Raw genomic sequence first — 26,705 nt, 5'->3', positions numbered from 1 at the left:
ACCAGTATACACGGTTTCCAATATACTCAGATAAGATACAGAGATAGTGTAGGTACAACCACAGGAAGGAGATACAAGATGATCATCAATAATAGAAGCTACAGTTACACATGGCAGGTTGAAAGTAGTTACAACTGTGATATAACAATTGTTTCCATAACATGGAGTTCATTTCACTTAGCATCATCTTATGTGTTCATAAGGGTATAGCTATTGGGCCTTGTGATCCTCTGCTATGACTTGCCTAAACCTGTGCTAATTATTCCCTATAAGGGAGACCATAGAGTCCATGTTTCTTGGGGTCTGGCTCACTTCACTTAGTATAACTTTTTCCAAGTCCTTCCATTTACTTACAAGTGGGGCAATGTCATTCTTTCTGATAGAGGCATAAAATTCCATTGTGTATATGTACCACATTTTCCTAATCCATTCATCTACTGAGGGGCATCTGGGTTGGTTCCAGATTCTAGCTATGACAAATTGTGCTGCGATGAACATTGTTGTGCTGATGGCTTTAGTGTGATTTTGTTTGTGGTCTTTTGGATAGATACCCAAAAGTGGGGCTGCTGGGTCATAGGGGAGTTCTATGTTTAGCCTTCTGAGGAATCTCCATACTGCTGAGGCAAGCATTTTTGCCACTAGGCCATATTCCCAGCCCCCTGTCTTATATTTTGAGAGAGAGAAAAGAAAAGCAATTCCAGTTATTTAAATAGAGAGGCTCTATCGTGCAGGAGAAGAGGAAATTCCTTAACTCAGCCTACACATAAAAGAAAGGCTGCCCCTTCCTGTCCCAGCACTGAAATCTCTGGCCTGTCCAAGCACTGTATCCTGTTAGGTCCAGACATACATTAGAATCCTTTCAACCAAGTGTTTTACATATCCACTCCCAGTTAACTGCACTGCCCCTTTGGTAACCAGTAGCCAAGTGTGACTTAAAAAATTTAAATGAATTAAAATGAAATACAAGGGCTGGGAATATGGCCTAGTGGCAAGAGTGCTTGCCTCGTATACATGAGGCCCTGGGTTCAATTCCCCAGCACCACATACATAGAAAACGGCCAGAAGTGGCACTGTGGGCTGTGGCTCAAATGGCAGAGTGCTAGCCTTGAGCAAAAAAAAAAAAAAAAAAGAAATACAATAAAAATTTAGTTCCTCAGTCATATTAGTCACAGATTAAGTTTTCACTAGTTTTCTTGGGGGGGCGGGGCCTAGTGATGGCTGTGTTGATCAGTATAGAAATTGATGTCATGTTTATTTATTTTGAGAGATTATGGCTTTTGGCAGGAAACTTTATTTGACAGCGGTAAGTTAAAAGAATTAAAATAAAGTCCATGTGACATTCTTGTTTAGGAACTTAAGAGAAACAGATATTTAGGCATTGGGGTTGTTATAATTTTATGTCTCTGCATGTTTATAGTAGAAGGGACCCTATGCAGACAGAAGAATGGTGCTCTCAAAAGTGGAAAACAATGTGGAATTGATGATGTCTGGGTTGTCCATTTTATGATATGGAACTTGTCTTTTGTATTATTCTGAGTTCACTGAGTAACCTGGACCTCCATTTTCTTGTTTTATGTCTGTCCTACACACGGTTGTCTGCATTGGCCTCCAGAATATTATGATATTTCTCTTCTAGCCCTGTGCTGCTCTGTTTTATGTTAATCTCTTTGCCATGGATGATTATGAACTGGTCTGAAGGATGGTATTTAAAAAGAATCTTGAGAGATCATTTATTTAATAATTTTCTTAGTCCTCTGGGTGCTACATGTTGACCATAATGGTAGCTACCATCAAAGAAAGATTTATTAATGGTCACAGTTGTATCAGTCCCCGCTGAGCCTTTATGTGCATTTAACTTTTTTTCCATAGTAGTCCTATGAGGTAAGAACCATAATTATCGTAGTTTTAGAGATGAGTACTTTAAGGATCAGAGAGGTTGAATGACAGACCCAAGACTATACAGTGAGGCCAAATGAGAACAGAACCACAGAAATATTGATTGCATAGCCTCTGTCCTTATCTTTGTTTCATGGAATACTTCAGATCATCATAATGGGTCAAAGTCTGGAAGGACATGGAAGACATAGCATATTTTATTTCTATTAGAATTAAGCAAGATTGAGAGCTTTTGTTCAACCTCTCCACTATCACCAGACTTTCTTGGTCACTCTAATTACAGTTGATTTTTCTACCAGTGACATCTTCCTTGGAGATAACCTTGAGAAAACCATTATCCCTGAGCAATAGTCCTGCGGATTCATTTAGTCTTTCTCTTGGGCTCTTGTTTATCCTACACCGTTGCCTCTTGATCCTCACATATTTCCCTAAATGTGATGATTTATGCCTACTCTAGTACTTCAGTATAAAGTACTGCTAGTTTTTTTTTTTTAGCAAAACCAATATGAATATCACATATCTTTTTCAAAACCACAGGCCATTTGTATGCTTCTCTCTACATTGTAATATAATCCATTCTGGCTGTGTCTTTCTCCTTTTCTTAAGAAACTGGGTAGTTACTTGAGAAAATAAACCAGTACAAATGGGTATACATACTGGCACACATGTTACAAAGATGCTTCTGTTTTCAGCCTAGACAGTGTTATTTCTGGACTTGCCTCCCTTTGAGTGGGTGATGGCTTCTCAGTGAACTGAATTAGACAGAATGACTCCTGGTGTTGTGTTGCGTGTGTGTAATGAATAAGGGGCAGATGCAGGCAGCTGAGTCTCTGGAAGTGGGCTTATGGGGTTCTTTCTCAGGTGAATTCTTCTTAACCTCACAACTGTCTGTGAGCTTCCCTGCCAGCTCCTGTGTGCATACTTCACTGTCCTGGCTTTGTCTGGAAAGTGGCTTTTCTCTCTTGGGTAAGAGTTTATAATAGAAAATGTAGGAGGAGGGGCAGGAGTGCCTCACTCAGGAGACTATTGATGCTTTGTCTCCTGCCAGCAGCTTGGCAGGCATGCACTGTCAGGAAAGGTCATCTGACTCAGCCCCCGAAGGCTGCCTAGGCTGCCTGTAACCAAAATAACATGGCTAGTGTGGTGTTCTTTGTGTAGTCACACTTGTTCCATGGCTTGTATTGTAAGACAGCAAAGATTTACAGAAAGTCCTTTCAACTATTATAGTTATCTTCAGCTTTTAGTTAAAATACATGTACTGCTAATCACAACTTAAATACAATTACTTCTATTATGGCATTTGTATTGTAGTATAGGTGTAACTGCCTAAGAATTATTTATAGCACATGATTAATTGCATACATGTTACATACATGTGACCAGTGTGTTTTATGAGGCATAGTAAATTGAGCCTCTGTGAACCCGTGTAGTGTAAGAATTAAAATTTGCTTTCTATCCAGAGATAACTACCATCAGGAAAATGTTTCTACCAATTTCCTTCTCTTTATTTGTTTATTATTTTGTAATATTAGGTTATAAGGTGTGGGTACATGGAAAAATTTTTTAAAGTGATACCTTAATACTTTTTTGGGTGATGTTTATAATAGAGAAGCCTTGGGAATTGCGACTCCTATGTTCTGTACTAATACCTGGCAAATTATCTCTCTTTTTTTTTTTGCCAGTTATGGGCCTTAAATTCTGGGTCTGGGCACTGCCACTAAGCTCTTTTTGCTCAGGGCTAGTGTTCTACTATGTCTGGCTTTTTCTGTGATTTATTGTAGATAAGAGTTTCCTGCCCTGGCTGCCTTTGAACTGCAATTCTCAGATCCCAGCCTCTTGAGTAGCTAGGATTACAGATTGAGCCACCAGCACCTGGCTAATTTCTATCACTTGTTTTGAAAAAATTAGAGAGACATCTGCCAGCCTGCCAAGCAGAAATGCTTTGCTTCTGCTTACTGGGTAAGGAAAGGTGAAGACTGCAGTGAGAATGATGTTATTAATTTTTGTAAATATTTATTATGGAGCTTGGTACTGCTGTCTCATACCTGTAATCCTAGCTAGTCTGGATGCTGAGATCTAAGGATCACAATTACAAACCGGCCAGGGTAGGAAAGTCCATGGGACTTATTTTTTCTCTTTTAAATGAGTTAGTTTAACTTCAAGATGATACAGAATTTAAGCGTAGAACACAGAACAGACTGTGGCAGTAATCTAGGCTGAGTTTACCTTAAATGTATAGCCAAGGTGGGAATGGCTGACACAATGGCTGACAAACCAGAGATTGAGCCACTGTAGGAGTTGTTTTTTTTTTGGAAGGTTGTTCTTAATGTTCATAGAGTCCTAGCAAAACTTCATTGTGCCTATAGGTGGCAGAGATGTTAGTGCAGGAAATCCAGATGTTTAATGGGAATAGAATCGAGGGTCACCATCATCTCAAGGAACAGCTTCGTTTTTGCCAGATTTCTTTATTCCACCTGTGGCCAGTGGCCCTTCCCTGCAGCCTTTGCTTTCAGTTCTGCGAGTTTCTTCTGCTTGTCTTTCTGAGCCTGCTTGAAGGCCTTGTCTTACTCTTCCATCTCCTTGGCCTGCTTTTTGGGCTGCTTCAGGGCCTTCTTGCCACCTTCGTAGCTGGACATGGTGCCAGCCACACCTTTACCCAGACCCTGACCAGAAACTGGAACCCATGAGACTCTTATTTTCTACTTACCACTATAAAGCTAGAAGCAGAGCTGTGGCTCAAGTGATAATAGAGCACTACTAGTGTTGAGTAAAAAAGCTAAGGACAAAGCCTAGGCCTGGAGTTCAAGTTCCAGTATCTGTGCACAAAAACATTTATTGTGGAAGAGGATTATGATACACACACATACACACACGCACGCATACGTGAAAAGAGTGCATGCTCCTCTCCCTAAGCCCCAACTCCAATGACTCTGAGCCTTAGAAGTAGGTTCACTACTCACCCCTGTATCCCATCTCCTTTCCTTTTTACTCCATGCTACTTTGAAAAGTACCCAGTGCCATTTTAAAGAAGAGTTTACTGAAGCTCAGAAAATCTAATGTGTCAGGCATTTTTCTAGATCTTGAAAGTACAAAAACAAAACCTAACAGAAATCAATCACTACCCATGGAAACCTTTCATTCTGATGGTCTGGATATATCATCATTTTTTACCTCACACACAGTGAACAACTGCTTACACCTGTGTGCAACTCATTCACATGAACATCTCCGAAATGGCTGAAATTTCAAAGGTGACATGATGCTGAAACTTAATATGAAATGTCCTTTACTGTACTTAAACATTAGCCTGGTGAAGCTGTCTGCTTCAGTTAGCCAGAAAAATGAGGCCAGCAAGTTTCTTCTGTTCGTCCTGAATTTCCCAGCAGGGACCAAGTGAGTTAAAAAGGAGAGACGAGAAGGAGAGCTATTTGTCTCATATCAAAAGAAGGAAGCACCTTCTCCCTCTAACCAATACTCCCTGAGCCTTGAGAGCCTTACTAAATGATTATGGAGAGAGTAAGGCATCACTCACACAGATTACTTAAAATTTATTTTTTTAACCATTAGTTATTGTACAAAGGCATGAAAATTCAACATGTCAGTTTATGAGTACAGTGCATCTTGATCAATGTTGTTACTTTTTCTTTCCTTTTTTATTATCATTAAGTCATTGGGAAAGGGGTCTTAATTTGGGAGTTAATGCATCTTGATCACTGTCACATCTTTCATCATTCTCCCTCATTTCTCCCAACTTCACTTATTCCCTTACTTTACCTACTTTCATTTTCACATATGTACATTGAGTAAGATGACTGCATTTTTCACCTTTCCTTTCTCCATTTGTCTGGCCTCCTTCCCTTGACCTCTCACCCTCAGCTCACATTCCAGCTTTTTGACATTCATTTTGTTAGACTATAAGCTGTTCAAAGGAGTTACACTGTTCAAATCTTCCCCTTCACATGCCGTACTTTAGTTTATTTGTTTGTGTATGTATGCATAGGGCTTGTATATGTGCTTACGTGTAGATACATATTTATAAATTGGAGCTAACTTCCACATATAAAAGAAAATATGTATCATTTATTGGTTTTTAAACCTGTTGAATTGTATAGCATCTTTATGTTTTTTCCTTTACAACTTTTCATTTATAAGATTTCATTTAAGCTCTTATATTTCCTTTGTTTTTCCTACTGATTACTAAACCCAAAGGGGTATCTGTAAATTCTATCCTTCAAGCTTGGCCAGGTATCAAATGCTTTGGTAGAAAACATTTGAATATCATATAACTCCACTAGATGAACTGATTGATGCTATTTGTTCCCAAGTATTGAAGTATTTAAAGAGCATTGATTTCCTTGAATTTGAATGGAATTTTAGATTTGTTTGATATAAATGAAGAAATATTGTAATTAAGTAGTTTGGTAAAAATTTTTAAAAATCTTCAATAATGGAATTAGTATAATGTTAATAGATCTATAACGATAAAGTTGGTGAATGCTTGGTGTTTACTTAATTACAGTTTTTGGCATACTCCTGTAGATTACTAAATGTAAATCTTGGCTTAATGACATCTGTATGGAGAAGAAGAACAAAATAGAAAAATGGTTCATCGATGATAAAAATATATTAAGCAAAGTGCTAATCTTGACATTTTATTTCTTGTTGCCTGGTAACAATGCAGCTACCTCATGAGAGAGGCCTATTATCTCAGGGACAAAGAACTGTACTGCCTTGTGGGGCAGAAACACCAATTCCAGCAAGTATGGCATTTCCATGCCATTATCTGTCCCCAATTCTGGTAGTTTCTTATTACAGTACAGAAATACTAAAAGAAAAAGTTGTTTTTAATAATATATCCCTTGTGACTGGATTGCTGGATTTTATTCTAGCCAGTTTTGGCCTTTTGACTTTGTACATATTTGTATATAGTTTTAGAAGTTGCACAAATCTGTGTTTTAGCAACTTGTGCTACACAAATCTAAGCTTTTAAATGTCACCATAAACATGTATATTGTGACACTTCATTAGTTCTCGTTAAGCATCATTTATTCTTGACCACCTAGAGGCAAAGAAAAAAGATCTGGGCAGAATTTTTTTCCCCTATGAAAAATAGGGCACATTCTTTGTCTTTTTCTAGTACCTAGTGTTTCTACTTCAGAAGGAGAAGGAAGCTTGTTGAGTTGTAACTAGTTGATCAACCCACTAATTCATCAATAATTAATTTATTAACTATTTTTTGCCAGGCAGATGCTTTACCACTTGAACCATGCCCCCATTTATTTTGAATTAGTTATTTTTCATGTTAGGTCTCACAGTTATGTACAGATTGGCCTGAATCTCATTTCTCCAATTTGTGCTTCAGACATAGCTGGGAAGTCAGACATGTGTCCTGTTTCCTGGCTTCCAGTGTTGATCTTTCCCTGTACTGTGACTTGTTTTAAATGAAAGCCTGATTCAAGTTGTGCATAACTGCCTTTCTCAATACTTTGAGTTCACAATTATTACTGCTTACAACCTAAATGGTTGCAAAACTGTTTGGTGTAAATGAATTGAACAACTCATGGGGCGGAGGAAGGGAAAGGGGGAGGGGGAGGGGGAGGGGAAATGAGGGAGGAGGTAACAAACAGTACAAGAAATGTATCCAATGCCTAATGTATGAAACTGTAACATCTCTGTAATTAAGTTTGATAATAAAAACAAAAAAAAAAGGCACACACCAAAAAAAAAAAAGACACACACAACCAAGATGGTTTATTAGTTTTGTACCACCTAAGTACTAAAAATAGGATTGCATTTTAGGAGGATTGTTAAATAAATATAAGGAGAAAATTATATGATAGTCTATAGATCATACAACCTAAAATATTAACTTGCTGTTTACATTAGGAGAAAAGTATATGATAGTCTATGGATCATACAACCTAAAATATTAACTTGCTGGTTACATTAAGAAAGTTTGCAGACTCTTGGTTTAAAGCATAATTTAATTTCTGAAGTCTGAGAACATTAAATGCCACTGGTGTTATTTCTCATATAACCAGTGAATTGGAGCACAATTGAAGTAAAATAATGATAACAGTCTGAAAATAATTTCTGTCGAGACAGTGAAATGACTGATATTGTAGGCCTCCGTTTGGGTACCCATGAGAAGAGGGAGGTTATGGATTGCAACTTGTTGGCCAGCTCTGATTGTCACAATGTCTGTAACTTCTCCATGTCTCTAGCAGCAAATCTGGCCTGTATGTAGTCTAATTGCCGTGGAAGGCTTATTTTATTGAAAGTACCTGATCTGTCCTTTTCTGTTTGACGTGCCACAAACTTGAGGGCTGATTTCCTGAGAATGTAGATGCACTGCCAGGTGAAGATCAACTCCTGCCTGTCCAGTGTCTGGCCTATGGTGGTAGCTCTTGGCTAGCAGAGACTCCTGGGTTGGAGTGTTCTTGTGTCCTGCAGTTTGGAAGGAACCATAGTCCTGGTCTTCCATCTGTACCCTTTTGCATGATGGAGAGAGAGAGGAGAAGGAGAAAAATGGTATGAGACTTGGAAGACGGTGAAGCTGATTTTCTCAGCTTTCCAAACTGGCTTTTAGATGCCTGTTTTCATTTTTAGTCAGAAACACATTTGTAAGTGTTGGCTGGTGATTTCTTTGTTCTTTTTTTTTTTTTTTTTGCCAGTCCTGGGGCTTGGACTCAGGGTCTGAGCACTGTCCCTGGCTTCTTTTTGCTCAAGGCTAGCACTCTGCCACTTGAGCCACAGCGCCACTTCTGGCCATTTTCTGTATATGTGGTGCTGGGGAATTGAACCTAGGGCCTCATGTATACGAGGCAAGCACTCTTGCCACTAGGCCATATCCCCAGCCCTGGTGATTTCTTATTTGCTGTAATGGCAAGTGTCCAAGTAGGAAGTTAACCAGGTTAGCCATGAACTTTTTTGTCTTGAATCAATCCTTCTAAACAATAGAAAATGTTTGAACTAGTTAAAGTGTATTCTAAAAAAAGTCAGTTATTTTATCTCAGTTGACTCAGTTCATCTTTCTTGTAAGAAGTTTCTGGGTAGCATGCATTTATATGCTCTTGTTTGCATAGTACTTTTATGCTCATCAAAGTGCTTCCCCTGAGAGCATTTCATTTGATCCTCTAATTACCAGGTAAAGTCAGAGAAGTGGTTTTATTACAGTATTAGAATTGATAAAATTGAGACATGGATAAAAGAAGAGGACACCTAGAAGACAGCTTAAATCTTTCCATGTTCTACCTGTCACTTGCCAGCTGCAATAACAGTATTGAGGCTTTATTTTTGAATTACTCCTCAAGAAGAGTTACTGGAAGCTGAAAATGTTGGTAGGCATGTGTGCTTTTGTAGGAACTTAAATTTTAAACTAGTACAAGTGGAAGAGCTATCACTTTAGCTTCTGTGTTTTATGTAGGATGGATTTTTCCAGAGGTGAGAGGGAGGCAAGGAGATCAGTGAGGAGAATATTGTTGTGGGGCAGGTGGGAAATAGATAGTGGCTTGATCTTCGGTGATGGAGTGGAGGCAGAACACAGTATTTTAGAAGGGGAAGTACTCACCTTGCTGATGCCTTGGTTATGGATTGCAGGGACAATGAAAATGAAAGTAATTCCTACATCTGGCTTAATCAGTAGTTCACTCACTGAAATGGGGAAGTAGGAGCAGTAGATTTTAGATGAGTTCAGGGCAATGGTAGGATTGGATTTTTAAGATGCTGTGTGATGTTACAGGTGCGATGATGTGTATATGTAATGCTCAGGGAGAGGTTTATGTGGGAGTTAGTCTACTGGGACTAATCTGCATAGATTTGATGAGTTAGGGTCATGGCCTGGATCACTTAGGGAAATAAGGTCTTGGACTAAGCCTTGAGGCTAGTCATAATTTTCTCTTTCTTTTTTCTTGCATCTTTTGTTTTCTCACTCTTCTCTCTTCCCCTCCCATTCTTTTCTTTCTCCATACCGCTTCTTTTCAAAATCTGAGATTAAGAATCACTTCTTTTCACGATATATAGTGTTTCATGCTTCTGATCTGGTAGATCAGGAGGATCTCCATGCCAGCCTAAGCAAACAGGTAGTAAGACTGCATCTCAACCTCTAGCTGGATGGTGGTACATATTTGTAATGCCGTCTATTCAGGGGGCATAGTTAGGTAAGAGGACCATGGTCCAGGTGGGCCTCTGGCATAATTGAGGTTCTATCCCCCAAACAACACAAAAGGGGCATAGGATGTGGCTCCATTGATGGAGTGGCTGCCTATCAAATACGAAGCCCTGAATTCAATTTCTAGTATGACTACAAAGAAAATATATCTTTGCTTGTCACAAGCTTTGTGACATTGAACAAGTAACTCTAGAACTCTATTCTTCATAGCATCTCCTTCTTACTTGGCTACATTATGGTTATGTTTTGAGTATGAATAGGATAAGGTATTTGAATGTGTTTCAAAAACTTTAAAGTTCTCCATTCTCACGTTAGTTCTTCCTGAGTAACAGCTCTTTGATGACTGTGTTCTCAGTGAGAGGGTGGTAAAGACTTGATGTGTGCCATGAACGACAGCTGGCAAGGCACACCAGCCAGTAATGCTCTACCCATCTTCCAAAGACCTTGAAATTTTAGGGGATGAAAATTGCACAGTAACCCCAATTTCTCAAGTCATAGGAATCAAGAAAAACCTAACTTAGTTTTTTAAAAAAAAATACTGTTGATTGCAGTCTTTACTAACTTAACTAATATTTAAACTCCACCAAAGTCAACCCAAATAACGTTGATATTTCATGTTAAGCAATAACTATAATGGCTTCAGTGGATATTATGGATACCTTGAAGGAAGGGCAAAGCCTTCTAAATCTATTATTTCATTAACTTGTGATGCACACACTGAAAGGTTGATGATTCTTTTGTCTTTATGCTTTATTTTGAGTCTGAGTCAATGATGTTTTTAATTTCTGTATACTGTGGTTCAGAAGATATTTTGGTTTAGAATGAAAATCATTTTGTTCCGGATAAAACTTGCTCATATTGAACATCTGTTTTCCCTCCTTTTGAATGAAATTAGCATCTGTTTCTTTTTGGAGGTAATAGAACAAATGCATAAAGAAGACCTTAGCTCTTCGTTGATGATTTATGTTCAAGCACAGGACACCACTGCTTGCTCAGGTCAGAGGGAGCAGAGGCTTAAAAATAGATACTTTCCACATTTCCTCAGGATAGATCCCCCTATCCTGATATAAATAAATTGTATGTAAGGAAGCAGGTGCGTTTTCACTGCTTCCTTTGGAAAGTTTGGCCTGGTTGAATATTCACAGAATCATAAAAAGTATCTTGTGTTTTTTATTTGGATGAAATAGTCAAACAGTTGTTAACTTGGGAGGAATAATGAAAGACTAGAACTGAAGAAGGATTGTTAGGAAGTAATGGCTTCCTGCTTTGTTTCATTCCGTGGAGAAACCATACCACAGTGCATAATCACCTGTCTGATTCAGCTTTTGAAGCTCAATGATAATATTCAGTGTTTCACTTGGAAATAAATTCCATATTCAGGTAGATAATTGAAAGTAATTCTAAATCTGTTTCCCTTGCAAGAGAAGAGAAACAGGATGGGAGAACCCTTCCACTTTCTCGGTATGTTTTGTGTAAAGGAGCTAGGCCATTCATTTTAAGAATATTTAATTTCCTTAAATTGGGGCGGGGGATGCAAGTTTTGTCTTACACTAGAAAAAGTTCTCTCTAGCTGAAAATTTTGTTTTATTTATTTTTAAAAATTTTTATTATGAAACTGATGTACAGAGAGGTTACAGTTTCATACGTTAGGCATTGGATACATTTCTTGTACTGTTTGTTAGCTTGTCCCTCATTTCCCCTCCCCCCTCCCCCTTCCCCTTTCCCTTTCCCCCCCATGAGTTGTTCAGTTCATTTACACCAAACAGTTTTGCAAGTATTGCTTTTGTAGTTGTCTATCTTTTTTTACCCCGTGTCTCTCGATTTTGTTATTCCCTTTCAATATCCTAGTTCTAATACCAATATACACAATTTCCAATATGTTCACATAAGATACAGAGATAGTGTAGGTACAACCACAGGAAGGGGATACAAGAAGATCATCAATAATAGAAGCTACAGTTACACATAGCATGTTGAAAGTAGTTAAAATTATACTAAGTGAAGTGAGCCAGACCCAAAGAAACATGGACTCTATGGTCTCCTTCATAGGGAATAATTAGCACAGGCTTAGGCAAGTCACAGCAGAGGATCACAAGGTCCCAATAACTATACCCTTATGAACACATAAGATGATGCTAAATGAAATGAACTCTATGTTATGGAAACAATTGTTATATCATTGTTGTAACTACTTTCAACATGCTATATGTAACTATAGCTTCTATTATTGAAAATTTTGTTTTAAATTTTGGAAGAGCTTTGCTGCCACAGACAAAATAATCTTAGGGAAGCAATGTTCATCATTACCCAACTTAGATGAATACAGGCTAACTATTAAAAATTCCAGGATGAAAGCAGTAGAGAGTTTTAAAGTTTTGGTACAATCTAAATTTCTCTCAGTTTGAGAATTTTTTTTTATCAAGCTCATTCATTTTGGAATCAGCACTTCAGAGGTAGAATTAGACCTTTAGAAATAAAAAATCCTTAGATAAAAATTTAAAAGCAGTTCTGTTTCTTAGCTCCTGCTGTAAAGAGGAGACTTTCAGCTGCTTTTTAAGTTTATATATTGTTTTCGGTGCTTTTGGAACTCAAAATATTCTCATTTCTTCTTTGTTCATTCACATTTTTAATGCATAGGGCAACATTTATGTCTAGATTGATGAAGATTAGGTTTTATAAGGAGATAGAGAAAATGAATGGAAGCTTTCTATATGAAATGAATTCCCAAGACTTTGAAGTCAGTAAAATGGACCAAAGTAGGAGATGAATAGTTCTGCTATACCATGTACAAGTAAAGAGAATATAACAATATTTTCAATAGTACTAAGAGAAAATTAAGTTGTTTATAGCCTAATAACAATGAAAATAACAATAACAAAAGTGATGAGAAGTGCTGTTTATACCATGTACTTAATGGAAAACACAAACTTCAGTCATAATTCTCATAACCCTTTGAGGTAGGTATTATTATCCTTATTATTTTTAGAAGGGGAAATGAGGATAAGGAAAAGCGTTAAGAAAAGAGAGCCAGTTAGGAGGAAAGATCAGGATTGATCACAGTTTTACCTCTAGTGCTTATGTTAGGAAGAACAAGCAAAGATGGTTGGTGTATTTTAAAGTGGCTTTGCCTTTACACTTTACAGTGCCAATACCTTCATATGATTTACTGCCTCCTTATTGGCAGAGTCGTAGAGCTTTGCCTAATTGATTTTTTTTTCCAGTTAACTAACTATAGTCCTGGGACTAATACTTCCATTAACACAGAATTAAAAACCATCCAATAAACTATTACCTTTCAAAATATACAAGATAGGGCTGGGGATATAGCCTAGTGGCAAGAGTGCCTGCCTCGGATACACGCGGCCCTAGGTTCGATTCCCCAGCACCACATATACAGAAAACGGCCAGAAGCGGCGCTGTGGCTCAAGTGGCAGAGTGCTAGCCTTGAGCGGGAAGAAGCCAGGGACAGTGCTCAGGCCCTGAGTCCAAGGCCCAGGACTGGCAAAAAAAAAAAAAAATAAAAAAATATACAAGATAATCTCGTAAAAGCTATAGAATGAGAGCCTTCCTATTTCAAAAGCTAAATTGTGTTTTACTACATCCCAAACCAGGTAAACAGTGTAAAAACAAGACTTTGAAGAAATGATCATGCTTTAAAAAACAAGTACTTTAAATTTTCTGAACAATGTATAAGGAGCTTGGAAGTCATCCCTCCCAGCCTCACAAAAGCGAACATGGCTCATCAAAATGAAAATCAGCTCTTTTTTTTTTTAAAGATCTGTCAGAAAGTTGATGTTATAGGGCAAAACATTGCTTCCCAAGCTGGAAAGAGAAAGGCTACTACAGAATCACTGAATACCAGATCGGAGGACTGAGGAGCATAGTCTCCATGGGAGCCTGTCCTGTTGTAATAAAAACTGGGTAGATTGTGGGAGGCTTGTGTGGACAAGGTCCAGAGTTCAAACCTCCAGGGTGGCTGATTTCGGGAGGGCTTCATATTTTGGTGAGTCTCATCTTTAGGAGTCTGGCTTGATTTTCCTACTTCTGTCAAGTTGAGGAGAAAAGTAACTGTTCTGAAATACAGCCAGAGCTTTCTGTGGATAACAAGGCTGGCCTCAAGTTAAAGGAAGGCTAATAGTTCCTTAAGGGAAGAGGGGAATAGTGTGTTTTGATCAGCTTCTATTTTCTGTGAAGCAGCAGAGCGTTGTTTGGAAAGGACTTTGTTTAGTTGTTAGTGTATATTATGGGGTCAAGTGCCATCAGTACACAAAAGGTAAAAAGAAACAGACAGTTGGCATGCTAAGATAGGGAGAGAAAATGGAATCGTTCTTAAAAATGAAACTACAAGAGAGAAAAAAGTAAAAAAAAAAAAGCAAAGCATAAAGACAATGTTAATAATTATTTTATTGTCAATGGTCTAAATATCAAAAAGATGGAGACCCCTTTTGTAGATACCAGTGAGAACCAATTGTACATTGCCTAAGAAAAATCGCACATGTGGTGTAAAGACATGGAAAGATTACAAGTAAAGGAGGACAAAGATATACTGTGCTAATACTAATCAAAGGAAAGCTAGAACAAATCAGACAGAGCAAGGAACATTATTAGGTTTAGAACTCTGTTGTTTCTCTTTTCATTCTCTTTGTGTATTGAGAGTGGATGTTTTTAAGTTGTTGTAAAGTCTTATTTATAAATTCCTTTTTAAGAATCATTCTTCCCAGTGTGCCTCAAATGGTAGAACACAAGCCTAATTCTTTCTTTCTTTCTTTCTTTTTTTTTTGGCCATTCCTGGGGCTTGGACTCAGGGCCTGAGCACTGTCCCTGGCTTCTTTTTGCTCAAGGCTAGCACTCTGCCACTTGAGCCACAGCGCCCCTTCTGGCCATTTTCTGTGTATGTGGTGCTGGGGAATCGAACCCGGGGCTTCACGTATACGAGGCAAGCACTCTTACCACTAGGCCATATCCCCAGCCCCACATTATTAGGTTTAAAGAGGGACTTTTCAAATTAATACAGGTCTCAGTTCTTTACAGAGTCACAGTCATCCTTACAAAGTGTCCTGTTTTAGCTGGTCCTTGTTTCTTATTCTCCATGAAGCTTTATTCTATGCCTCAGGAATATCACCACTGGCTGCCTGATACCACTGCCAGTGGGGGTCTGGGCTCTGTGTCTTACCTTCACAGCACCAGTTCCAGCTGGTTACCTCTCTTCCTTCTGCAGTTACTTGATCTGCAGATCTATGTCACTTCAGCACTATTTTTTTTCTGTTTCTCCCTTATTTTGTATTCATAGTTTCTATTAAAAAAAACTGACAAAATATAGCTCAAAATGGAACATAGATCTGAATGTAAAGCATACAACTATAATATTTCTATGAAGTACAGGAGAAAAGTCTAGATGATGATGCTTGTTTTAGATACAACTTTAAAAGTATGATCCACGAAAGAAAGAAAAAAGATGAGTTTCATTAGAATAAAAACCTACTGTTTTGTGAAAGACATTATTTAGTGTAAATATTTGGAAAATATGTATTTGATAAAAAATGATATTACGTCTATAAAAAGAATTATTAAAGCTTGACAATAGGAAAAACATAACTTAATTACAAAACAGAAAATATTTGGATATATACCTTACTAGAGGAAATACTCAAAAGAAAATATGCATGCTTTGCATCATATATAATTAGGAAATTGCAAATGTAAATAAGAAGATACCACTATGTACCTGTTAGAATTACAGTCCAGAACAATGACACCACCAAATGCTTGTGAGAATGAGGTTCAGCAGGAAATCATTCATTGTGGGTAAGCTGGCAGTTTCTAGACTACTATGCTGAGAGGACCCTGAAGTACCCTTTGTTTACTTCCATGTAGAATATATGGTTGACTTGTTTATGCTTGGTATCTGACCATTGTTACTTTTTAAATTTGATTTCCCTTATGAATGCCAGAAAGATCTCATTTTCCCAGTACTTCTTACCTACTTTCATAAATAGCAAACTTTTATGCTTTCAAGAAATCACTGTGTGGGGCTGGGAATGTGGCTTAGTGATAGAGTGCTTGCCTAGCATGCATGAAGATTCCTCAGCACCACATAAACAGAAAAAGCCAAAAGTGGTGCTGTGGCTCAAGTGGTAGAGTGCCAGGGACAGTGCTCAGTTCCTGAGGCCAACCCCCAGGACTGGCAAAAAAAAAAAAAAAAAAAAAAGAAAAGAAAAGACACTGTATGTGATTATGGGTAGCTAACTCAGTACTTTACTTCTGTATGGGAAATGGCAGTGGGCTAGAAGTTTATGCCAGCTGCTCATTGGGTCAGGTCCTTGGCTTACCAAATTTGTGGAAATTTCCACTTCTGGAGCTTCTTGGCAATGTAATAAAAATGTATGGATGTTACATTGCCATAGACAAGGATTTGCCTTCCGTGAGATATGAGGGTTGTCTGTCTTATACCATGTCATAGATGAATGAATGAGATGGGATTAATCTGAAAGCTAGAAGTTGTAAATAGAACAGCGATGGTTCAATTTAAAGATAAAAGTAGTCAATGGTGTATAGGGCTCTGATGATTACCGTGGACTGTGATTTTGTGGCACGAACCCCATGATGCTCTCTCTATTCCTTAGCACTTTGCTGGTGGACTGGGAAGGAGAGATGGGTCCCTGGGTATTTTATCCTCCTCCTGTGGATCACAGGTCTTAGGATGTTTGGGGCGGGATGAGTTGAAATGAATGTAGAGGAATATTCTGCATGAAACCAAAGGGTCTAGGAGGAAAATAAAATGAAATTGGCAGTGCCTTGAGTTGATTTTATTAATTCCAATTTGTTCATATATGTCTCATTTTAAAAAAGTAAAATGAGAACTGTATTCATATAATTTTCAATACATAAAACATACATATAATTTTCATATCACTAAATATTCACCAAAGAAGTATATCTTTTTTTTTAACATTTTAATCTTTATTAACGTGAGTTTTTAAAAACAAGCATCCATAGCAATGGGAGAGGTGAGGTTGGGAGGTGAGGAGGGAACAGAAGAAGAACTTCTTTACTGGTAGTAAAGTTCCAGGTTCATTCCATCATGGATTTCATAATCCCCCAGAGACACATGGTCCTTGAAAATCGTGTACCATTTTTTAAGGACAATCTTGTTCCAACGGGTGCCAGTTTGGGCAGCGATCAGATTCTTTTTTTTTTTTTTTTTTGGCCAGTCCTGGGCCGTGAACTCAGGGCCTGAGCACTGTCCCTGGCTTCTTTTTTGCTCAAGGCTAGCACTCTGCCACTTGAGCCACAGCGCCACTTCTGGCCATTTTCTGTATATGTGGTGCTGAGGAATCTAACCCAGGACCTCATGTATACGAGGCAAACACTTTTGCCACTAGGCCATATTCCCAGCCCCGTGATCAGATTCTTAAGGTCCCTGATGGGGTCATCGGTGCTCGAATCTCCTCGAACCTCTCCCGATGCAACAACCTCCTCACTGAAAATGCTTAAAATCTCGAACTCAAAGAAGTATGTCTTAGGGGCTGGGGATTTTATTTTTGTACTGTAATATTTTTTGATCTTCCATTAGTATTCATGATACTTTAGTGAATTTGTGTTTTTTGTGTATGCATGTCTGGTTATTTGCTTTGACCAAATTTTTAGAGGTAGTTTTCCTATTTCCATTTTAAGGAGTTTGGGTAAATACTGATAAATTGTTCTCTTGAATAGTAACACCCTATGTGGAAGTACATTTTGAAACATTATTGACAACATGAATATTATACTTTCAACATTTTTGATAATTGGGCAAGTGAAAAAAGGCTGTCCTATACTTTTAATTTCTGTATCTTTAATGACATGAGGAGTTGATTGTTACGCATTTATTAGATATTTATGTATCTTCATGATTTTTATGTGTTAAATACATTTTGTTGGTAATGGCTTTGTAGTATTTTATCCTTAAGTGTTTTTGAGCCTCCTATTTAGATGAGGAGTCTTTAGAAGGGACGAAGATGAGGTGTGGGGCTGTGGTTGATGTAATTGAGAGCCAGCCAATGGTGGTTCAAACACAGCTTCTCAGAGACTCCTGGTGGCTTGACTCAAGACAGGAACAAGAACATGGCTAGTATCAGCTCTCAGGAAGAGCGCAGCAGTAACCCGCAGTAATCATGGAAGTAGGATTGGAGAAGGCTTTCAATAAGACAGTTGCCATGGCTGGCAGATGCACCCACAAAATCTGGTCCCCAAACAAAGTGTTGGTATTATTTGCACTGTTGATTGATTCACTGTCTCGAGAGAGCCCTCACTTTCCTACAGCTCATGATTTTCTACACAATGGTCTTGTTGCAAAGTAGGACATAGATTCTGTTCACAAGAGAAAAGAAGAAAGGACTGGAGGGCATATGAAACATGACATCATGGTTTTGGAAGCTATGTATAATATCCTCCTCAGAAAGGTCATTAAATACTCAGGTACAGGGGCTGGGCTTATGGCCTAGTGGTAGAGTGCTTGATTCCTCAGTACCACATATATCAGAAAAAGCCAGAAGGGGTGCTGTGGCTCATAGTGGTAGAGCCTTGAGCAAAAAAAAAAAAAGCCAGGGATAGTGCTCAGACTCTGAGTTCAAGACCCACGACTGGCAAAAAACCCCCAACCAACCAACCAACCAAACAAACAAAAACAACTCAGGTACAGTGTGACTGACATAAAGGAAGACAAAATCGTATTGCATTGACATAAAGACAAAATCTTATTGCAAAAAATGATAAAAATATTTTCTAATTTTATCTTCTTCAGTTTACCCACAATGTATGTCCTACTTACCAATTCATTCTGTGTTTGTATTAAGAATTCAACTTGTGATTTGAAAGTCAGTCCTGGTAAAAGTAATAGTGGCTTTCCTCACTCCTTCCAGAGACCTTGTCAAGAGACCTTGTCAAGAAATGTTATTTTTTTCCACTTCAAATATAGAGCTAGTGTACCAATACTGAAGTGATAATTAGGGCTTAGGCAAGATTGTTTCATTTTACAAATTAGCTGCTATTTTTCTAAAGGAGTTAATCTGCAAATTTTTCTGCTTCAAGAATATCACTAGAAGAGAGCATTTGAAAGTTACAAAACAAAATGCACTGAAAGCTGCTGTATAATAGAAGGAAATGGAAGGGGAATGTGAGAACAGGCAAGGCGATCAATCTGACAAAAATAATCGTAAAATAACCACAGTGAAAAACCTTTAGACAATTAGTATACACTGAAGTTGAATCAGTGACAAAAATGTGAAACAGGCCAGGGTGGGGGGAGTACTAGTGGGAGAGGAGAGGGTAAACAAAGAGAGTGAATATAATCAAAATACTTCATGTACATGTGTGAAAAGAGAACAAAGGAAGCTTGTTGTGATTGCCTTGGGAAGAGAAGGGATGAGGGAGAGGAGACAAGGAAGAGTGACAGGGGATGTATCTGATCAAGATATGCTTATATGTGTGCCTGTGTGGACATGGAAGTCTTCTTGTATAACTAACTGATGCTATGAAATATGTGGCCTAATAATGTCATAGCTTAATACATTGTTTAAGCAAGGAATATGTGCAAGTAAGTGTCAAACTTTATCCACAGGTCCTTTTTTTTAATTACTTGTTATAGTTTCTTCTAAGTCCATTTCTGTATTTATCATTATTGTCATTGAAGCAACTTGCTTCAAATTAAGATATATTTAAATATTTCAGTGGTCCTTTATTAAACCTCTAGGAAAATACAGATCCACTGTCAAAAAGTTGGAGGTCAGCCCATCCAGAAAAATCTATGTGACTATCTCCAAAATAATTTGCTGAGCAAACCAGCCAACTGAGTGTAAGGCTTTGATTTCAGATCCCAGTAATAAAACAACAACAACAACAAGGAAAGTGAGAGGAAGTAATTGTCAAGTGTTATAAAAATTTCTTCCTGGAAAGAAGCTACAGTTATCAAAACAAACTGCTCTAGTAGCATTTACTAAGTTATACTCTTTTGGGAATTTTTTGAAGTATGAAGGAAATCATACTTTTGACCAAGTGAGCTGTTAACATTTCCTGTCTGAAATTAGGACCTAACAACACCTTCCTTATTCTAAAGTATTTGAAAACTTTGAACGTCTTTTCTAACATCCCCATTCCCAGGTACCCCCAAATCTTTCACAGGTAACATCTTCCCACATTGTGTGAATAAATCTCATTTTTTTCCGGACTCCATGTCTTTCTTCTTGCTAGCCCTGCTGCTCTTCATTTTCCTGCCTCCTCAGTGGACTTTCCCCTCTAATATAGTATTTATAACCATGGTCTATCATGGTTAGCTGTTTACTTGTCTCCTCTATGAAACTATGAGTGCCACCTAGGGATATCTGTCTGTCTGTCTGTCTATCTACCCTGTCTCTGCATTCCCAGCCAGAAGCACAATGTCCTGCACAGAATAGATGTTCGTGATATTACGTTAGAGTAACTAAGTCATTGGTTTCACAATATAGACACCACTTAGGAAGCTTAGCAGTGTTCTTCCCATTCTACTTGATTGTATCATTATCCTGTCTTGGTCTAAGACAGTAAAAATGCTTTTTTTGCTCAGTGTTTCTTTTTTTAAATTTAATTTATTTATTAATTGAACACAAATTTTTTGACAAGGTGTTGTGCAAAAAGGGTACGGTTACATAGTAGGGCAGTGTGTACATTTCTTGTGATATCTTATGCCCTGTTTTTCTATCCCTTCTCTAGGTCAGGTAGACATATATACAGTATACAATGTATCAAGAACATATACAGTAGCCACGTGGCCACGCCCAAGAAAGTTCGCCTAGGGCTTTAAATGTAATGTCGATATTAGACAATATGTCGACAGTAGTCTTATATGAACGTACATACATAGCTTTTGAGCTATTGTATTCCCCTGAGAGGTCAATTTTTGACCTTTATATGTTGAGTAATTGTTTGGTTTTAGTTACATACTGTTGGGTCGCTGCCCCAATCCTGTGGGGAATACTATTTGACAAGCAGTTTTTGGTTTCACAGACTTGGTCTCTACTGTCTCTCCGTCTCCCTTTGTTAACAGTCATATATCAGGGAGATAATGCCCCTTTGTTTTCTGTGTTCTAGGCTTGTCTCGCTCAACATTATTATTATTATTTTTTGGCCAGTCCTGGGGCTTGGACTCAGGGCCTGAGCACTGTCCCTGGCTTCCTTTTGCTCAAGGCTAGCACTCTGCCACCTGAGCCACAGCGCCACTTCTGGCCATTTTCTGTATATGTGGTGCTGGGGAATCGAACCCAGGGCCTCATGTATATGAGGCAGGCACTCTTGCCACTAGGCCATATCCCCAGCCTCGCTCAACATTATTTGTTCGAGTTCTGACCATTTCCCTGCGAATAACAACATTTCACCATTCCTAATGGCTATGTCGTATTCCATTGTGCATAAGTACCATATTTTTTTGATCCTTAAGTCTGTGGAGGGTCATCTGGGTTGATTCCATATTTTGGCTATTGTGAATTGTGCCGCGATAAACATGGAAGTACAAATGTCTTTTTGATATCTTGGGGTTTGCTGTTTAGGATAGATGCCTAGGAATGGTATGGCTGGTTCATAGGGTAGGTCTATATTGAGCTTTTTGAGAAACCTCCATACTGTTCTCCAAAGTGGTTGTAGTAATTTGCACTCCCACCAACAATAGAGAAGGGTTCCTCTTTCCCCACACCCTCTCTAGCATTTGTTGTTGCCTGAGTTCAGAGTGTAGGCCATTCTAACTGGGGTGAGGTGGTATCTCAGGGTTGTTTTTATTTGCATTTCCTTTACTAGCAGGGATGTTGAACATTTCCTCATGTGTTTCTTTGCCATTTTTATATATTCTCTTGTGAAGTCTCTCTTTAGCTCCTTTGCCCATTTCCTAATTGATTTACTGGGCTTGGAGAGGCTTAGTTTTTTGAGTTCTCTGTAGATGACAGATATCAGGCCTTTGTCTGTTGCTGTGCTGGTAAATATCCTTTCCCATATCGTTGGCTGTCTTTCTATTTTGGTGGCTATGTCCTTAGCTGTACAGAAACTTTTTATTTTCTAGTAGTCCCATTTGTCGAGTCTTTCCCCTATTTGTTGTGCCCCTGGGACTCTATTCAGGAAGTTCCTTCCTGTGCCTATAAGTTCTAGCGTCTTTCCTACTCTGTCCTTCAGTAGTTTCAAGGATTCAGGTCTGATATTAAGGTCCTTGATCCATTTTGAGTTGATCTTGGTGCATGGTGATAGGCTTGGGTCTAATTTGAGTTTTCTGCATATGGCTGCCCAGTTCTCCCAGCACCAGTAGTTGAAGAGGTTATGTTTATTCCATTGTATGTCTTTAGCTCCTTTGTCGAATATCAGCTGGCTGTAAGAGTGCAATTTTATTTCTGGATCTTCAATTCTAATCCATTGGTCTTCCGATCTGTTTTTATACCAATACCAGGCTGTTTTTGTTATGATGGCCCTGTAGTAGAGCTTGAAGTCTGGAATTGTGATACCTCCTGCACTGCTTTTTTTCTTCTATCCTATTCCATTGGTCTTCAGGTCTATTTTTATACCGATACCAGGCTGTTTTTGTTATGATGGCTTTATAATAGAGCTTGAAGTCTGGTATTGTGATTCCTCCTGTGCTGCTTCTTTTGCCTAGAATTGCTTTGGCTATTCTAGGTTTTTTGCTGTTCCATATGAATTTATGGGTTGGTTTCTCTATTTCAGTGAAGAATGTGGCTGGGATTTTGATAGGGATTGCATTGAATTTGCATAACAATTTGGGCAATATGGCCATTTTCACTATATTGATTCTGCCTACCCATGAGCATGGGAGGTCTTTCCATCTCCTTGTGTCTTCTTTGATTTCCCTTATTAGATTTTTATAGTTTTCATTAAATAGGTCCATCACGTCCTTAGTTAAGTTGATCCCTAGGTACTTTATTCTTTTTTTGGCTACTGTAAATGGAATTGTTTCCATAATTTCCTTTTCTGTTTGTATATTGCTGGTGTACAGAAAAGCTGCTGACTTTTGTGGATTGATTTTGTATCCTCCTACTTTGCCATATTGGTTTATTAGGTGTAGGAGTTGGGTAATGAGTTTTTTGGGTCCTTCAGATATAAGATCATGTCGTCTGCAAATAGGGATAACTTGATTTCTTCCTTGCCGATGTGGATCCATTTGATGTCCTCCTCTTGCCTTATTGCTATGGCTAGGGATTCCAGCACTATGTTGAAAAGAAGTGGGGAGAGTGGGCATCCTTGTCTTGTTCCTGAGTTTAGGGGGAATGATTTAAGTTTCTCTCCATTTAATATGATATTAGCAGTTGGTCTGTTGTATATGACTTTTATTGTTTTGCGGAATGTTCCATCTATTCCTGTTCTCTCCAAAGCTTTTTTCTTTTCACTTTTATTTATTTATTAATTGAACACAAATTTTTTTTTTTTTTTTTGCCAGTCCTGGTGCTTGGACTCAAGGCCTGAGCACTGTCCCTGGCTTCTTTTTGCTCAAGGCTAGCACTCTGCCACTTGGGCACCAGCGCCACTTCTGGCCATTTTCTGTGTATGTGGTGCTGGGGAATTGAACCCAGGGCTTCATGTATACAAGTCAAGCCCTCTTGCCACTAGGCCATATCCCCAGCCCGAACACAAATTTTTTACAAGGTTTTATGCAAAAAGGGTACAGTTACATAGTAGGGCAGTGCATACATTTCTTGTGATATCTTATGTCCTGTTTTTCTATCCCTTCTCTAGGTCAGGTAGACATATATACAATATACAATGTATCAAGAACATATACAGTATTCACAGACTTGGTCTCTACTGTCTCTCCATCTCCAAAGCTTTTAATAGGTATGGATGTTGTATTTTGTCAAAGGCTTTTTGGGCATCGACTGAGATAACAATGTAATTCTTAATTTTAGATCTGTTTATGTGGTGAATTACGTTGATTGATTTGTGGATGTTGAACCATCCTTGTGACTGTGGGATGAAGCCTACTTGGTCATGATTTATGATTTTCTTGATCAGTTTCTGGATCCTGTTAGCTAATATTTTATTAAGGAGCTTTGCGTCTGTGTTCATTAGTGATATTGGTCTGTAGTCCTCTTTTTTTGATGGGTTTTTACCTGGTTTGGGAATGAGTATGATATTAGCTTCGTAGAATGAGTTTGGGATTTCTCCCTCTGTTTCTATTTTGTGGAAGAGTTTGAGGAGTATTGGTATTAGCTCCTCACTAAAGGTTTTGTAGAATTCGTTGGTGAATCCATCTGTGCCTGGGCTTTTCTTTGTTGGGAGGTTCTTGATTACCTCCTATATCTCACTGTAAGTTATTGGTTTATTTAGTTGATTTATTTCTTTTTGGTTCAGTTTGGGCAGTTTGTACTTCTCTAAGAATTGATCCATTTCTGTAACATTATTGTTTTTTGCTGAGTAGAGGTTTTGGAAATAGCTCCTTATGATTGTCTGAATATCGTGTGTACTTATTGTAATTTTTCCGGTGGAGTCCTTGATTTTACGTATATGAGTCTCTTCTCTTCTTTTTTTTTGTAAGTCTTTCGAGGGGTCTGTCAATTTTATTTATTTTCTCAAAGAACCAGCTTTTAGTCTTATTTATTTGTTGAATGGTCTTTCTATTTTCAATCAGATTTATCTCTTCTTTAATCTTTGTGATCTCTCTCCTCCTAGTTGTTTTAGATTCTGTCATTTCTTGTTTCTCCAGTTGTTTTAGTTTCATCGTGAGCTTATTCATCTGCTCTGCTTCCATTCTTTTAATGTGAGTGCTGAGGGTAATGATCTTGCCCCTCAGTACTGCCTTAGCTGTGTCCCATATGTTTCTTTGTGATGTGTTTTCATTGTCATTGTGGCTTATGAATTCATTGATTTCATCTTTAATTTGGTCTGTGGCCCAAGTGTTGGATAGCAGTGTGGAGTTTAGCCTCCAAGAGTGTGTATAGCCTCTGTGGTATCCTTTGTTATTGAGGGTTACCTTTAATCCAGTGTGATCAGATATAATACATGGGATGACGTCAATACTTTTGTATTTGCTGAGGTTCTTTGTGTGGGCTATGACGTGGTCTATTTTGGAATATGATCCATGGGTTGCTGAGAAGAAGGTGTATTGGGTCTCTGTAGGGTGGAAGATTCTGTATAGGTCTGTCAGATCCATTTGGGATATGGTGTTACTTAGGTCCTCAGCTCCCTTGCTGATCCTCTGGGTGTTGGATCTGCCTCTTGGAGAGAGTGGGGTATTAAAGTCACCCACTATGATTGTGTTTGCATCTATCTTGTTCTGTAATTCTGTGAGAATTTACTTGACATATATAGGGCCTCTTTTGTTCGGTGAGTATAAATTTATCACTGTGATGTCTTAATTCTGGATTTTCCTTGTATTAATATGTAGTGTCCTTCTTTGTCTTTTTGAGTTGATTTTAATGAAAAGTCCAGCTTTTCTGAGATCAGGATGGCTACACCTGCCATTTTGGTAGGTGCCTTTACTTGGTAGATCTTGCTCCATCCTTTCATTCGGAGCCTGTTTTTGTCTCTTGCTGTAAGGTGGGTCTCTTGTAGGGAGCAGATGTCAACTTTTTGTTTGCGGTTCCATCCAGCTAGTCTGCTCCTCTTTATCGGAGAGTTTAAACCATTTTATATTTAAAGAGAGCAAGGATGAGGGTGTTTTTTCTCCTTCCATTTTCTTGTTGGGCTGTTTTTTCCTCTTTCTTGTCTTTAGTGAGCTGTTCTTTCTGTTGGGCTTTCGCTATTGTAGTTTCTTTCTGTTTCTGTCTGTGTGTCTTGTACGATCTCTGTTGGGTGGGGCTCCCCTCTTAGAATTCGCTGTAGGGCTGGATTTTTATTCACGTACTGCTTTAGCTCCTCTTTGGTGTGGAAAGATCTGGTTTTCCCTCGAATGTGAACGCCCAATTTCACTGGATATTTGATCCGAAGTTGCATATTGTTAGCCTGAAGTACTTGGATGGTGTTCTTCCACTTACTTCCCCACCTGTGTGGGGTCTGCCTACCAGAGCAGGTGCTGTTGCCGGGGGCTCTGCCCACCTGTGTGCTGTGCGCCCGCTACAACAGGCCCTGGCGCTGTGGCCCCATCCACTTTAGCGGGGTACGCCTCCCAGATGGAGCCCCGGGTTGTTGGGGGTTGTGTTTGCGACCTCCCGCGGGTCCATTGTGGGGGGGGGCGGTATGTGTGGGGCCCAGTGGGATCAACTGTCCGGGTGTGGGTTAGCGTCCTCAGACTGTGCCTCCCCTGCAAGGGGGGCCGTGATCAGGCCCAGGTGTCCCTGCTGTGCTGGTATTGCCCTCCAGTGCCTGTGATTTTAGTTGTAAGAGTCCGCGAGGTCCAGTCGCCTCGGGTGGGGCTTGCACTGCCGGCCGTCCCCCGGCCCTGATCCTGGATTGTGTGTGTGTCCCGCACAGCCGTTCGTCTTTCAGGGGTTGGCCAAGTGTCATGGTGGCGTCCTTGGCTCCCCCTTTTTGCCGCGCTGGGTTCCCCAGCCGCTGTCCATCTGATCCCGGTGTGGACCCGAACTTCTCGTCGCCGCCGTCGTATGTCTTGGTCCGCACTCTCCCTAGTGTCCGTGGGGTCCCGCTGTCTGGACTCTGCGCTCCTGGCAGCCTGTCTGCTGATCTCTGGGTTCCCCTTTCC

General features: G+C 39.0%; 1 protein-coding gene and 1 long non-coding RNA gene across 2 annotated transcripts in view; one reads left to right on the top strand and one right to left on the bottom strand.

Annotated features, from left to right (window-relative positions):
• The window catches only part of Oxct1 (3-oxoacid CoA-transferase 1), a 141,052-nt gene that overhangs the window by 30,844 nt on the left and 83,503 nt on the right, over nucleotides 1–26,705 (top strand). The window lies entirely within an intron of this gene.
• Nucleotides 5,894–8,528, bottom strand: LOC125367719. Its single transcript, XR_007214134.1, has 3 exons — nucleotides 7,818–8,528; nucleotides 7,639–7,753; nucleotides 5,894–7,411 (listed from the first exon to the last, which is right to left on the bottom strand). It is a non-coding gene; the product is annotated as an uncharacterized LOC125367719 (long non-coding RNA).

This window comes from Perognathus longimembris, chromosome 19, assembly GCF_023159225.1.
Source record: "Perognathus longimembris pacificus isolate PPM17 chromosome 19, ASM2315922v1, whole genome shotgun sequence".
Classification (NCBI taxonomy): Eukaryota; Metazoa; Chordata; class Mammalia; order Rodentia; family Heteromyidae; genus Perognathus; species Perognathus longimembris.
The sequence above is the reverse complement of the archived record's forward strand: the minus strand, read 5'-3'. Positions and strand labels throughout refer to the sequence as shown.